Raw genomic sequence first — 13,239 nt, forward strand, 5'->3', positions numbered from 1 at the left:
CAGGTGATGTTTATTATTTAGTTACATAGTGTATTCACCATATGAACATTCGTTGAACTGAACATTTCTTATTTCTGCACCATTCTGTATGTACTTTCATTTTCTTACTATAATTTTTTTAAAGATTTTATTTATTTATTTATTTGAGAGAGAGAGTGTGACAAGAGGAGGAGCAGGGGGAGCGACAGAGGGAGAGAGAGAAGCAGGCTCCCCACTGAGCAGGGAGCCCAATGTGGGGTGGGGCGTAGGGCTCGATCCCAGGACCCCAGAGATGACCTGAGCCGAAGGCAGACACTTAACCAATTGAGCCACCAAGGCGCCCTTTACTTTAACTTTTTTAAGAAAAAACTTTTTATTTTTTTAAAAAATGCTGGCTCTCAAGTAGGCTGCCTTGACTGGACTCTTGGCAGTAGGCTTAGAGTAAGTTAGCACACCTCTCAATGCCTCAGTGTCCTCGTCTTTCACAGTAAGTGACTATTATATAGAGTGGCTATAATGATTAAGTGAATAAATCTGTGTAAAACACTTACAATGGTGCCTGCTACATAGTAAGTGCCCCGGGGAGCATTGGTCATTAGCCATGACCAGCCAAGTGAGTGAGTTAAGAGCCTGGAGCCAAAATGCCTGCACTAAAACCTGGATTTGCCATTTACTAGCTCTATGACTTTGGCCAAGTGACATCCTCCCTCTTATCCTTAAATACCCTCAGTTGTAAAGGAGGGCTAATGGCAGCCCATCCTGATGGGCTGTATGAGAACTTACAGAAACAACGCAGAGAGGCACTTAGCACAGGGCCTGCCACACAGTAAGGCTCCATGCCAGCCATTATTATTATTATCACCATGGTAACCCTATAAACCCATTGTACAGCTGGTGTTCCAGGTAGTAAAAAGACTGGCTTAAGGTCACATGCAACTACATGTGATTTAAACCCATTCGTGTGATGATGGAGTCCAACTGGCACCCCACACCACTTTCAGAGGCACCACAGACTTGAAGAGTTTTGCCCAACCCCAAATAGCACCTCTTGCTCCTGCAGCTCTTGTCTTCCTCACCCCAGTTGTCAGGCTTCTGTGTGCCCAGAAGCTATTCTGCCTTCCCTGCCTGCCCAGCTCTAGCACCAATCTGATAATTCTGGTACCCTTAGTTGGGGTGCTGGGGATATAGCCCCAGCTGTGGGAAGAGAGGGTCTCAGAGAAAAGCCACATGGCCCACCAGGCCTTCTATGCCAGGGACTTCTTCTGTTGCCGTCTTTGATTTCCCTTGTCCTGAGAGACGTAGGGATAGTCCTAAAGATGGCTGGTGAGAGCTGGAGAGAACTTGAGGGCAAAGGGACAAGGCTGAGTGGGCCCAAAAAGAAGGGCCATCCTGCCTGGAGCCCCGAATTCACATAGCCTCCACCTTCTCTTCTCCTGAAACCTGGATTCCTCCCACCCTCACACCCTCAGTCCTCTCTGTTTCCAGAGACTTGATGTTTGGAGCCAGTAATCCTCAAGATGTGTGCAGTCTTTTCCTCACCCCCACCCAGTCTTAATGATCTAAAAAGCAGGAGAAGTTGGGCCCCCAGCCAGGGGAAAGGCAGACAGCCTGCTTTGGAGAATTTTGCCCCCAGGTTGGAGGCAGAGAGCTCTAATCTTGCAGTCAAAGCCAGGGGTTCAAATCCCGGCTCCGTCCTGATTAGCCATGTACCGTGGGCTGGTCTCTTCACCATGATGATTCTCAATTTCTTCATCTATAAAATAGGGGTGTCAGGCCCTACTTCACTCCAAAAGTCTGTTAAGGAGGATCAGGCGAGACTACCTATGTAAGTGAGGGACGTACGTACCTGAAAGCAGGTTACCAACGAGTGGTGTCGTCACTGTGACCTTTTTGGATTCTAAGAGTCTATGATGCTTTGAGGTGGAAGGATAGAAAGAAGGGGAGAGGGTACTAACAAGGGGAAGGCCAAGAGAGGAAGGGACTGAATAAGGAGTAGGACACAGAGATGGAAGGCAGAGAAAGATGAATAGATGTGATGAAATGAAGAACTTGGAGAGATGGGAGAGATTTATAGATAGATATGAAACCAAAGATCCCAGTCCAGACTCCCCCTCTTCATTCATTCATTCATTCATTCACTCACTCATTCATTCTTCAGATGAAGGAATGAAGCAGTAGCGGCCAAGCTGGATAGGGTGTCAGAGCCTACATCCAGCCAGGGCCTTCTCCCAGCAGCACCCACGGGCTCTCAGAAGGTGCTAGATTGGAAAGGGGGGGTGGTCTCTGCAGTTCCAGGTAAACTCTTTCTCAGATCAGACCCCCGGGGGTTCACAAACCCGAGTCGGAGGTAAGGAAGCACATAGGTCCTAGGAATGCCTGTCCTCTCCCCATACTCCCACCCTGACTCTCGTCAAGGAATGGGGCAGGGACCCCAAAGGACAGGGTTCAGAGAACTAGTTGTTTGATGGTGTTGGAAAATCCACACATCAGAATTGGTATCAGAATCATAGAAGACATTAGGGTGGGGCCCAGAAAGAGAGGAGGAACCCCACCCTTTATGGAGACAGAGGCATGATTAATTAAATCATTGGCCACTGGTGATTGAACTCAATCTCCAGCACCTCTCCCCTCCTCAGATGTAGGGGGTGGGAACAGTTCCCACTCTCTGATCACAGGGGTGGCTCCCTGGCAACCAGCCCCCATCCTCAGGTTAGCTAGGGGCTTTCAGAAAGTCACCTAATTAATATAACAAAAGACACCTTTATGGCTCTGATCACTTAGGAAATTCCAAGGGTTTTAGCTCTGTGCCAGAACAAAGAAAGACCAAACACCTATTTCTTATCACAACATCACACCTCCCAAGGACCTTTTCTGGGATTTCTGCCAATTTCAGAACTGGGTAGAAAGTGACAGGTCCAGGGATGCCTGGGTGGCTCAGTCAGTTAAGCATCTGCGTTCAGCTCAGGACGTGATCCTGGGGGTCCTGGGATCCGGCTCCATTGGGCTCCCTGCTCAGCAGGGAATCTACTTCTCCCTCTCCCTCTCACCCTCACCCCCTCACCAGCCCCCCCCATGCTTGCTCTCTCTCTCTCCCGTGCTCTTTCTTTCTCAAATGAATAAATAAAAAAAAAATTTTTTTTTAAGTGACAGGTCCAGGTGACCCCATTCCCCACCATATTAGGAGACATACTGGCTTTCTCACCCCCATCCTCCAGGCCAGCTTGCTGTCCCATTGCTGTCACTTGCAGTTATATCTCTCTCTGGGCCTCAGTTTCCCCATCTGTACAATGAGGAGGTTGAACTTGGTAATCTAAGAGCCAGTTTTAATCTCCTCTCTTCCAAGGAGATCCAACCCTGCTCCTGTCACATCTTCTAGGTGTGTCCATCCTGTTGGTCCCCCTGAATGTCAGGTAAGTTCCTGTCTGGGTGGGAATTTCAGGAACTTTGGGACCTTCTGGGATGGCAGTGGGGTTGGGATAGAGGAACAGAAGGAAGATTGAGGAGCTGGAGTGAGAGAGAAAACTCACTCTCCCATCCCCATTTCTATCTCTACTACGTGCCCTTCTGACCCAACAGGGAGAGCAAGGGGAGAGGAGTACCCCAGGACTGGACTCCTGGCTTTGCTGGTGAGAGGGGGCCCATGGGGAGCCCAGAGTCCCCTAATCCTCCTGGGCCCCCAGCAATCCCTGGCCTCTCAGCACACCCTGTAGCCCCAGATCAGCCTCACCTTTGAAGGCAGAAGTCAGACCAGAGGTAAGGGGTAGATGATGTGTGAGTGGTGGGAGGTGAGTGGTAAGTAGATGGTGGGTGTGGAAAAATGGGTAGATGGTGAGTGGGTGGGAGGGTAAGTGGCGGATGGGGCTGGATGGATGGTAGGTGGGTGGAGTGGGTAATGGGTAAGTGGTGGGTGGATGAGAAATGATAGTGTTCTTTGGGTAGAAGGTTGGTTAAGGGTCCTTTGAATCGCGTAGGGTAAAGTTGGCAACAGGAATCTCAAACTGAGAAGCCAGATTCCTCCTGAGACAATCTCTGTAAGTGTGCCCAAGTACTATAATAGGGCCTTGAACCCAGAACTATGGATGACTCAATTAATGTCCCACCTCCAGGATATTTCGAATTTCCCTAAGTAATCTCAGGGCCGTGGGCACTTTCCCACACACACATTCTACTCCCATCACAGCTTCTGGCTTGGCCCCATTGCCTTTCCCTACAAGAGTCCCCCAGCCCCGAAACACACACTGCCAGCTCTGTGGTTCACCTCCACCCCTCCTGCCTTTCCTTCCAGGTGCAGGATGGAATTGGACCTCCTGGTCCCCCTGGTTGCCAAGGGTTTCCAGAATCCCCAGGACCTCAGGGCTACCCTAGTCATGAAGACTCCCAGGACCACCCTGGATACTTAGGGCCTGGGACTGATGGGCTCCCAGGAACCCTGGGGATACCAGGCCTTCCTGGAGCTGGGGCTACCCTGGCTTTTCACTGCCAGGCCCAGATGGGCTCCCATGGAGCTCAGGGACCAGTGGGGTCCCCTGGGCAAGAGTATCCTCCAGGGGGCACCTAGGTAATTCAATCAGTTAGGCATCTGACTCTTGATTTTAGCTTCGGTCATGATCTCAGGGTGGTGAGATTGAGCCCCGCATCAGGCTTCTCACTAGGAGTAGAGCCTGCCCCACCTTGCACGTGCATGTGCACACAGGCTCTCTCATTCTCTCTCTCTCTCTTTAAAAAAAAAAAAAAAAAAAAAGCCAACAACAGTCTCCTCCAAGCCAGCCTGGTCCACAGGTGAGAAGACGGTCCACCCTAGGGGCACCTGGTTGGCTCAGTTGGTAGAGCATGTGACTCTTGATCTCAGGGTCGTGAGTTCAAGCCCCACATTGGGTGTGGAGCCTACTTAAAAAAAAAAAAAAAATTAAAATTCACCCACCTTAGAATCCCCTCTCCCGAAGAAGAAGATACCCACCCTAGCCCAGCTCCTCTATTCCAGGCCCTCCTGTAACCTCCATCAACACTCTTTTTAACTTCTTTCCAGGGGCTGTTCACTTGTCACTGAGCTTTTTTGCCAGTTGTCTTATTGTTATAACTAGAATGTGAGTTACTAGACATCAACAATTGTGCCTTTCTTTCCTCTTCTTCCCTTTATGTCTTCACTCCCTCCCTCCTTCTCTTTAGCAACCCCTCCCCCATCCTTCCCTACACCTTTTCCTACAATAAATGTGCTCACATGTAAGACACAGTGTCCACCCATCCTGTGTGGTCTGCGGCTAGCACATAATACATACTCAGTAACACTTGTGGATCGCTGACCCTCTAACCCCACCTCTGCTGGTATCTCTCTCCCTTTGGGGGTCTTCCTCTGGGGCTGAATCATTTGTCTCATCCTGTGTCCTTCCTCTCTTCCCAGGACAGAGCCAAAAGGGAAAGAGAGGCTCAATAAGCGGCCCAGTTTTGCCTGGAGAAAGAGGCTTGCAGGGACCTCCTGGAGCCCCAGGTCCAAATGGAAAGATGATCTATGCTTAGATGGCTCTCCCTGAAAGAACAGGCCAGAGCACTTCTCCTGCATGGCTGTTCTCCCTCTTTCTCTTCTACTTCCTTTTCCTCCCTGAAGGAATATCCTCATATGCCTCTTAAGTTTCACCTTCCATCGTTAATTCCTTTAGCTTTGAGGAGGTAGTGTGTATAGTCAAAAGGCTGGAAATTGTATGTGATGTTGAACATGTCGCTTCTTATGTGTCAGTGAAGCCTATGAAAATATTTTTATTTTCTCTGGATAAATGATTCCAGATGCCTCCCTCATCTGTTCTTCTCTCATCTGCTTGCTCAAAATTTAAGTCATCGGTAATACCCTGCCATTCCCTCATTCCTTCACCTGTCCCACCTCTCTCAAAGTGCTCTGGCATGAATGGATGCTCTCCCCCTTCTTCCCTGCTGCCCCCAAGTACCACCATCACCACCCCCCAAGACATACCTTCCGCCTCCTGGTAACCCCAAGTAAGAGAGTAGGAAAGTATCTACAGAGACCCCCTGTGACTGCCCTGTCTGTACTTGAGACAGAGACTTGATCTACATCCTGTCTGCTGAGCTCAGGTGAGACACACTGAGGTAGGAGCCCCTCACCTGTCCACACCCCCAGCTTACCCTGTCCTTAGAAGTGATATGGGAAGAGCAGAACATCTAAGACAAGGGTTGGAGGTAAGGGGCTTGCGAATGAGGTTGCTTGGCCTTTCTCTTTACCCACTCCAGTTAGGAGCAGGGTTCATTCACCCTAGTGCAGAATTCTCCTCCTCCCCTTTCACCTCATGGGGATACAGCCTTATTCCGGAAAAGTCTCCTTGAGTAGGACTCTTGCAGCTGACCCTTTCTGCCCGTTCTGGGTTTTCATTCCATTAGTTCCCTCACTGAGTCTTTGAGTTCAAGGTACAAAAGCCCTGGAACAGCCCCAACGTTCCCAAGGGCAGCCCAGCCAATGTCAGCAATGAGTACTCAGTCTTCAACTGAATCTCAAGGGGATGGAGCAAACTATTGGTACAGTGGGTCCCAGCTTCCAGGGAGTAGTAAACAGAGGCATGTGTAGGCCTTTCCTTTCTCTTTGGGGTTTGACTTTATTGGGCTGCCCCTCCAGAGTTGTGCACTCCTGCATAAGGGGGCCTGCTGCTGGGTATGCTGCCCCCAGGTGGACAATGATAATACTGATAGCTTTCGCAGAGAGTCCCCTGGGGAGTGGGCATGGTACTAGGTGCTGAGGGTTCCAAAGGAGTAGGCAAATCCCTGCCTTCGGAAGAGCTTGTGGTCTGAAGAGGGAGACCTGCAGGTAAATACACCATGATCAGTGTTATGTAACAGAGAGAAATGCACAGGATGCCAAGAAAGCAGAGAGGAGCCCAGAGTGTGTGGTTATGGAGAACTTCAAAGGGAAGTGATGTTGGATCTGTGTCTTGAAAGATAAGTAGAATTTTACAATCTTGAGGAAATTACCTAACCCCTCTAATCCTCAGTTTCCTCAGTATAAAGGGTTGGTATAAAGATTAGGGGGAAATTATGTAGAGTGCTTATTACTGTGTCTAGTTCATAATTGGCACTCAGAAAATTGATATGTAATAGGATTTATTTTTAGGAATTGGCTTTGATAGTGGAGTCTGGAAGGTCTGCAATCTGTAGGCAGACTGGCAGGTGGAGACTCTTGTGGGATTTCTCTTCCAGTCCTGAGGCAGAATTCTTTCTTTTCTGAGAAACCTCCATTTTTTTCCCTTAAAGCCTTCAACTGATTGGATGAGGCCCACCAGCATTACAGAGTCATTATAGAGGCATTACAAAACTTTTTCTCAAAGTCAGCTGATTTTAAGTGCTAATTACATCACAAAATACCTTCACTGCAACATCTAGATTACTGTTTGACCAAACTACTGGGTGCCATAACCTAACCAAGTTGACATAGAAAATTAACCATCACAGAGATCATTCCAAGCAGAGGCTACTCCGGACAGGGACTATGTTACCTTTTTCTGCTTGGTTTTGCTTTCTGAAAAATCACTCTTTGTTAAACTAGCAAAATATTAATGTTAAATAGGATAATGTTTGAATATGATAAACAATTTAGAGCACAATTTACAGAAACATAAACTCCTAGGTAAAATCACCATAACATCTTAAAGTCAGAATGGATCTTATAGCTCATTGAGTCCAACCCTCACTCTGGAGAGATCTCTCTTACAACATATCTAGAAAGTGGTCATCTAGACTCTTCAACATTTCAGTAGTAGAAGAAGTCCCTATGTCCTAAGAATGTCCATTCTTGAACAGCTCTAATTGGAAACTTTTTCTTTACATGGAACTTCCTTACATCAGCACCTCTGCTATCAATTGTTCCTTTTTACTTATCAAAGACAAATCTTATCCTGGATTTTTCCCATCCCTGAATAGAATACTTTCCTTACTTGTCTAAATGTGTATTTATCAGGTCAAAATTCTTTGTTTTTAATTTTTTAATTTTTTTGAATTCCAGTATAATTAATGTACAGTGTTATATTAGTTTCAAGTGTACAATATAGTGATTCAATAATTCTATACATTACTCAGTGCTCATCAAAATAAATGTACTCTTAATCCCCTTCACCTATTTCACCCATCCCTCCACTCGCCTCCCCTCTGGTAACCACCAGTTTGTTCTTTATAGTTAAGAGTCTGGTTTTTTGTCTCTTTTTTCTTTGATCGTTTGTTTTGTTTCTTAAATTCCACATATCATAAAGTATTTCTTCCTCTGACTGACGTATTTCACTTAGCATTAAACCCTCTAGATCCATCCATGTTTTTGTAAATGGCAAGATTTCATTCTTCTTTAAGACTGAGTAATATTCCTTGGCACACGCACGCGTGCGCACGCGCGCGCGTGTGTGTGTGTGTGTGTGTGTGTGTGTGTGTACCACATCTTCTTTATCCATTCTTCTATAGATAGGACACTTGGGTTGCTTCCATATTTTGGCTATTGTAAATAATGCTGCAATAAGCATAGGGTACATATATCTTTTCAAATTAGTGTTTTTGTATTCTTTGGGTAAATAGCCAGGAATGAAATTACTGAATCATGTGGTAACTCTATTTTCAATTTTTTGAGGAACCTCCATACTGTTTTCCACAGTGGCCGCACCAGTTTGCATTCCTACAAACAGTGCATGAAGGTTCCTTTTTCTTCACATCCTCACCAACACTTGTTGCTTCTTATGTTTTCAATTTTAGCCATTCTGACAGGTGTGAGGTGCTATCTCATTGTGGTTTTGGTTTGCATTTCCCTGATGAGGAGTGATGTTGAGCATCTTTCCATGTGTCTGTTGCCCATCTATATGTCTTTTTTGGAGAAACATCTGTTCATGTCTTTTGCCCATTTTTTAATTGGATTATTTGGATTTTTTGGTGTTTAGTTGTATAAGTTCTTTATATATTTTGGATACTAACCCCGTATCAGATGTATCATTTGCAAATATCTTCTTCCATTCAGTAGGTTGTCTTTTTGTTTTGATTGTTTTCCTTGTTGTGCATATTTTTTTTTAAATGTAGTCCTGATAGTTTATTTTTGCTTTTGTTTCTCTTTCCTTAGGAGACATATCTAGAAAAATATTGCTATGGCCAATGTCAGAGAAATTACTGCCTGTGCTCTGTTCTAGGATTTTTATATTTCAGGCCTCATATTTAGGTCTTTAATCCATTTTGAGTTTACTTTTGTATAGGTGTAAAAAGGTGGTCCAGTTTCATTCTTTTGCATGTTCCTGTTCCAGTTTTACCAACACCATTTGCTGAAGAGACTTCTTCCCATTGCATATTCTTGTCTCCTTTGTCATAGATTAATTGACCATATAATCGTGGGTTTATTTCTGGGCTTTCTATTCTGTTCCATTGATCTATGTGTCTATTTTTCTTTTAAGATTTATTTATTTAGGGGCGCCTGGGTGACACAGTCATTAAGCGTCTGCCTTTGGCTCAGGGCATAATCCTGGCGTTCTGGGATCGAGCCCCACATCAGGCTTCTCCACTAGGAGCCTGCTTCTTCCTCTCCCACTCCCCCTGCTTGTATTCCCTCTCTTGCTGGCTGTCTCTCTCTGTCAAATAAATAAATAAAATCTTAAAAAAAAAAAGATTTATTTATTTATTTTTGAGGGAGAGAGAGCGCATGAGTGTAAGTTGGGAAGGGGCAGAAAAGAATCTTCACACAGACTCCTCACTGAATGCGGAGCCTGATGCAGGGCTTGATTTCATGACCCATGAGATCATGTCCTGAGCCCAAACTAAAAGTCAGATGCCCTTTACTAATTTTCACAATATCATTCCATTCCATGCTGCCAGTTCTTTTCTAACAAAAACAATATTGCAATAATTTTATATACACACACAATTGTGGGAGTGTATCAGTATACCTAGAAGTTAGATTACTGAGTCAAAAGGTATGTACACTTTTAAAATTTTGATAGATACTGGACTGCCAGACTGCTGAGAGAAACCCCTGAGGGGACTTACTGGGGACTAATCTCTGGTCTTGAGTTCCTTCCCCCTGTAGCCTCCCTTGCTCTCTTCCCAGCTATGTTTGGTGGCCCTCATTGTCCCTTTGCCTGGGGCCATTAATGGTCCAAGAAACAGACCTGCAGTGCCACCAGCAGGGAGAGGCTGAGCTCTATGGGACATTTTGGGCTTTCCTGGCCTCCTCCCACCCAAAGCTGGTATCCCTGGTAAAAAGGACTGATTGGACCCTGCCAGTCATTAACCTCAAGGTAAACAGGGCCTGTTGCCCCAACCCTAACCACCCGAGACCCTGGGCCAGCCCAGCCTCATTCAGGAATTCCCAGTGAGCTCTAGCCTAACCAGCTCCAACCCCCAAATCCACAGCCACACTTTCAGCCCAGCCCCATCCACTCAGCCAGCTAGAGGAAAGAAATAATTCACTTTCAAGAGGAACTTCCAGGTGGAGGATGGAGACACAGCTCCTTTAGGACCCCCTCCCCCTGCTGCTGAGTGGAGAGACAGAAAACACGAATACCCATAAGAAAACCGAAGAATATTTATCAAAGGAACTCATCTGCATTTGCAAATGTACTCCAAACTGAAGGAAGCCTTGAAAAAAAGGTCTAAGAAGACTCTCTAAACAAGGGAAGTTTTGCATTGGTTTTGGTGGAGAGGACTTGGAGAATTGACAAGGGAAGCGGGAGAACGTCTTGAAAAGGAGTAGAGGTAGTAACTGCTAACATGTTTTGAGCATTTATTATTTGCCAAGCAATACCCTAAGCACTTTACACATGTGTTATCTCCTCTATGCGGAGGTACTCTGATTATCCTCATTTTAGGTAAAGAAATGGAGACACAGTGAGACTGAGTGACTTGCGAAGGTCATACATCCAGCCAAGTGCTGTGGCCAGGAGTCTGACTCTAGTGCTTAATGCTGTCCCCAGGTAGGGGTAGGGATGGGGGCAAGGCACAGAGTAGCTAATAAAGTTGGGGGGAGGTAATAAGGTTGTGGTAGCTGCCCCCTCAGCCCACCAGTTCCACCCTGCAACTGACTCCCAACCCCTTCTTGCCTCCCAGGAGTAGTGGCTAGCAGTCACCTGGAATTCCCTCTTTGTGGACAATGCCTCCCAAGCCCACCCATCTCAGACTTCCCTCAGTGGCCCCCAACAAGTCCTGTAGAACACCCTGTGATAGGCTCTGGAAAGGAGAAGGGCTGACAGACAGCTGTGTCCAAAAGAGAAGTCCCAGCCCCACCCCCCACAAGACCATCCTGTTAGAGGGCTGGAAGATTGTCCTAAGTGCTTCCATATCTTATTTAGCCCTCTGTGGTTTTAATAAAGGATGATAACATGGGGAAACTGAGGCTCAGGGAGGTTTTTGTTGTTTTGTTTTGTTTTGTTTTGTTTTGCTTTACTCAAGCAGGTGTGACTCCAGAGTCCTTTTGACTCCACAGTTCTGCTTCTGGGTTTTTGGAACAGAGCCTCACATAATCAGGGTCCAGCTCAACTGCAGGGTCCCAGAAAATAGGACTGGAGCTGCTTATTAAATTCCTGTTGCCTCATCCACAGATGGGTCTTACAAGGTACTGCAGGCTGGGATGAGCTACAGGGTAGAGGCCAAGAAAGGTAGAGGCTGGGCTGACATCCTTGAGGAAGCATGCCCACCTGCCTCTACCACGTGGGGTCTCTGTGTTCCAGGAGGCAGAAGGTAGAATGGCTGATCTCTGTCAGAACATCTTCTGTTCTGGGGAGACTGCAGAGAATGAGAGGCTGCCCTGGAGCCCAGGCCTTGTCAGCCTTTTGGATGGGCAGAAGCTACTGGATTGGGTGGGCTTCCCTACAACTGCTCTGAGACCCTGGGTGATCCTGTGTATTGGAGGTTGCCTATCCCATCAACACATGCGGTGAGGGGAGTGGAATGAAATACTTGGAATTACTGGAGGCCAGGTGAAAAAAATCACACTAGCCCATAGGCTACCTCCATGCTAGACTTCCGGTCACACCACCACAACCACCGCCACCCCACCTCTCATCCCCGTCACCCCCAGCCTCCACACTGGCCCTCTTTGGGGCTTTGCTAGCAGAGTAGACATTGGATATGCTGGGATGATTTAACAATTGGTTGACCTCTGATTTCTTTTAGAACGGGGGAAAAAAAAAGAATTAAAGCCATAAATTGTCATGCCAGCCTAAGGAAGATTCCTGCTTCCTGATTCTGATACTGTTAACTTACTATTCTAAACACCTTACATTTATTTCAGGTAATCCTCACACAACTCTCGGGTACTACTGTTTTGGGTTGTACAAGAGACGGAGAGAGAGCAAGCACAAAGGCGGAGGGGGGAAGGGCAGAGGGAGAGGAAGAAGCAGACTCCCCGCTGAGCGGGAAACCTGAGGAGGCAGGGCTCGATCCCACGACCCCGGGATCATGACCCCGGGATCATGACCCGAGCCAAGACAGCCGCTTAACCCACTGAGCCACCCAGGCGCCGCTGACGTACTACTGTTATTTTTATTCTTTTTTCAGCAGAGAAAACCAAAGCACCAAAAGCCTGCCTCCATCAAGACCACGTGACTGGCAAATTGCCCAGCGGGGATAGAAACTCTGGTAATACCGATTGGAGGGAGGTGGTTCAGACGACAGAATTAGCAGTCTTTCAAATCGTGCAGGTATTTTTTCAAGCATCTTGTAAGGGGGAAAAAAAACACATTGTCATTTTAATATCGTGGATTGACAAGGACAGAATAAACCCACTCCAACATTTACACGGCAGAATTAAAAAAAAATTTTTTTTTTTTAAATTCGGTCTTTGGCATGTTCTCGTCACACGTGAACAGCTTTTCTGGACAGCAGAATTACTGGAATTTAACAGAGGAAAGTAAAAGTAACAAGCAGCAGGGCATCCTACTGGCTTTCTGAGGAAAACGTTTCTGTCCTAGAATGGCCCCTAAATCCCGTCCTCCGTTCCTGAGGCGGTAACTACAAACTATTCCTTTTGATTGACCAGCTGCAACCCAAAGCCGCTCTATTGGGGGGACTTGAATACTGCTCTCTATTTTGCGTGGCCTCTCCACGCCCTTCTATTATATCCCAAAACCACAACTGTAGCACTTCTGTTTCTTCGAAAATAAATTCTTGGGAGGGGAAGTTGAGGCAGACACCAGCATCTGTTCGCTTCACTAAGTCGCCAGGCTGCCAGTCCAGAAAGCCAGCGCCCAAATTTCCTCATGAAAATGAAGCTAGGACTCCCGTTCCTCTCGCTAAAAAGCCTCAGGACAG

The 13,239-nt window shown here is 46.6% G+C and overlaps 1 non-coding gene across 1 annotated transcript; it reads left to right on the forward strand.

The window, feature by feature from the left end:
* Positions 1 to 4,784: 4,784 nt before the first annotated feature.
* Positions 4,785 to 4,857, forward strand: TRNAK-CUU. Its single transcript has one exon. It is a non-coding gene; the product is annotated as a tRNA-Lys (tRNA).
* Positions 4,858 to 13,239: the final 8,382 nt, after the last annotated feature.

The sequence above is a fragment of the Ursus maritimus genome, unplaced genomic scaffold (genome assembly GCF_017311325.1).
Source record: "Ursus maritimus isolate PB19 unplaced genomic scaffold, ASM1731132v1 scaffold_24, whole genome shotgun sequence".
NCBI classification, from domain to species: domain Eukaryota; kingdom Metazoa; phylum Chordata; class Mammalia; order Carnivora; family Ursidae; genus Ursus; species Ursus maritimus.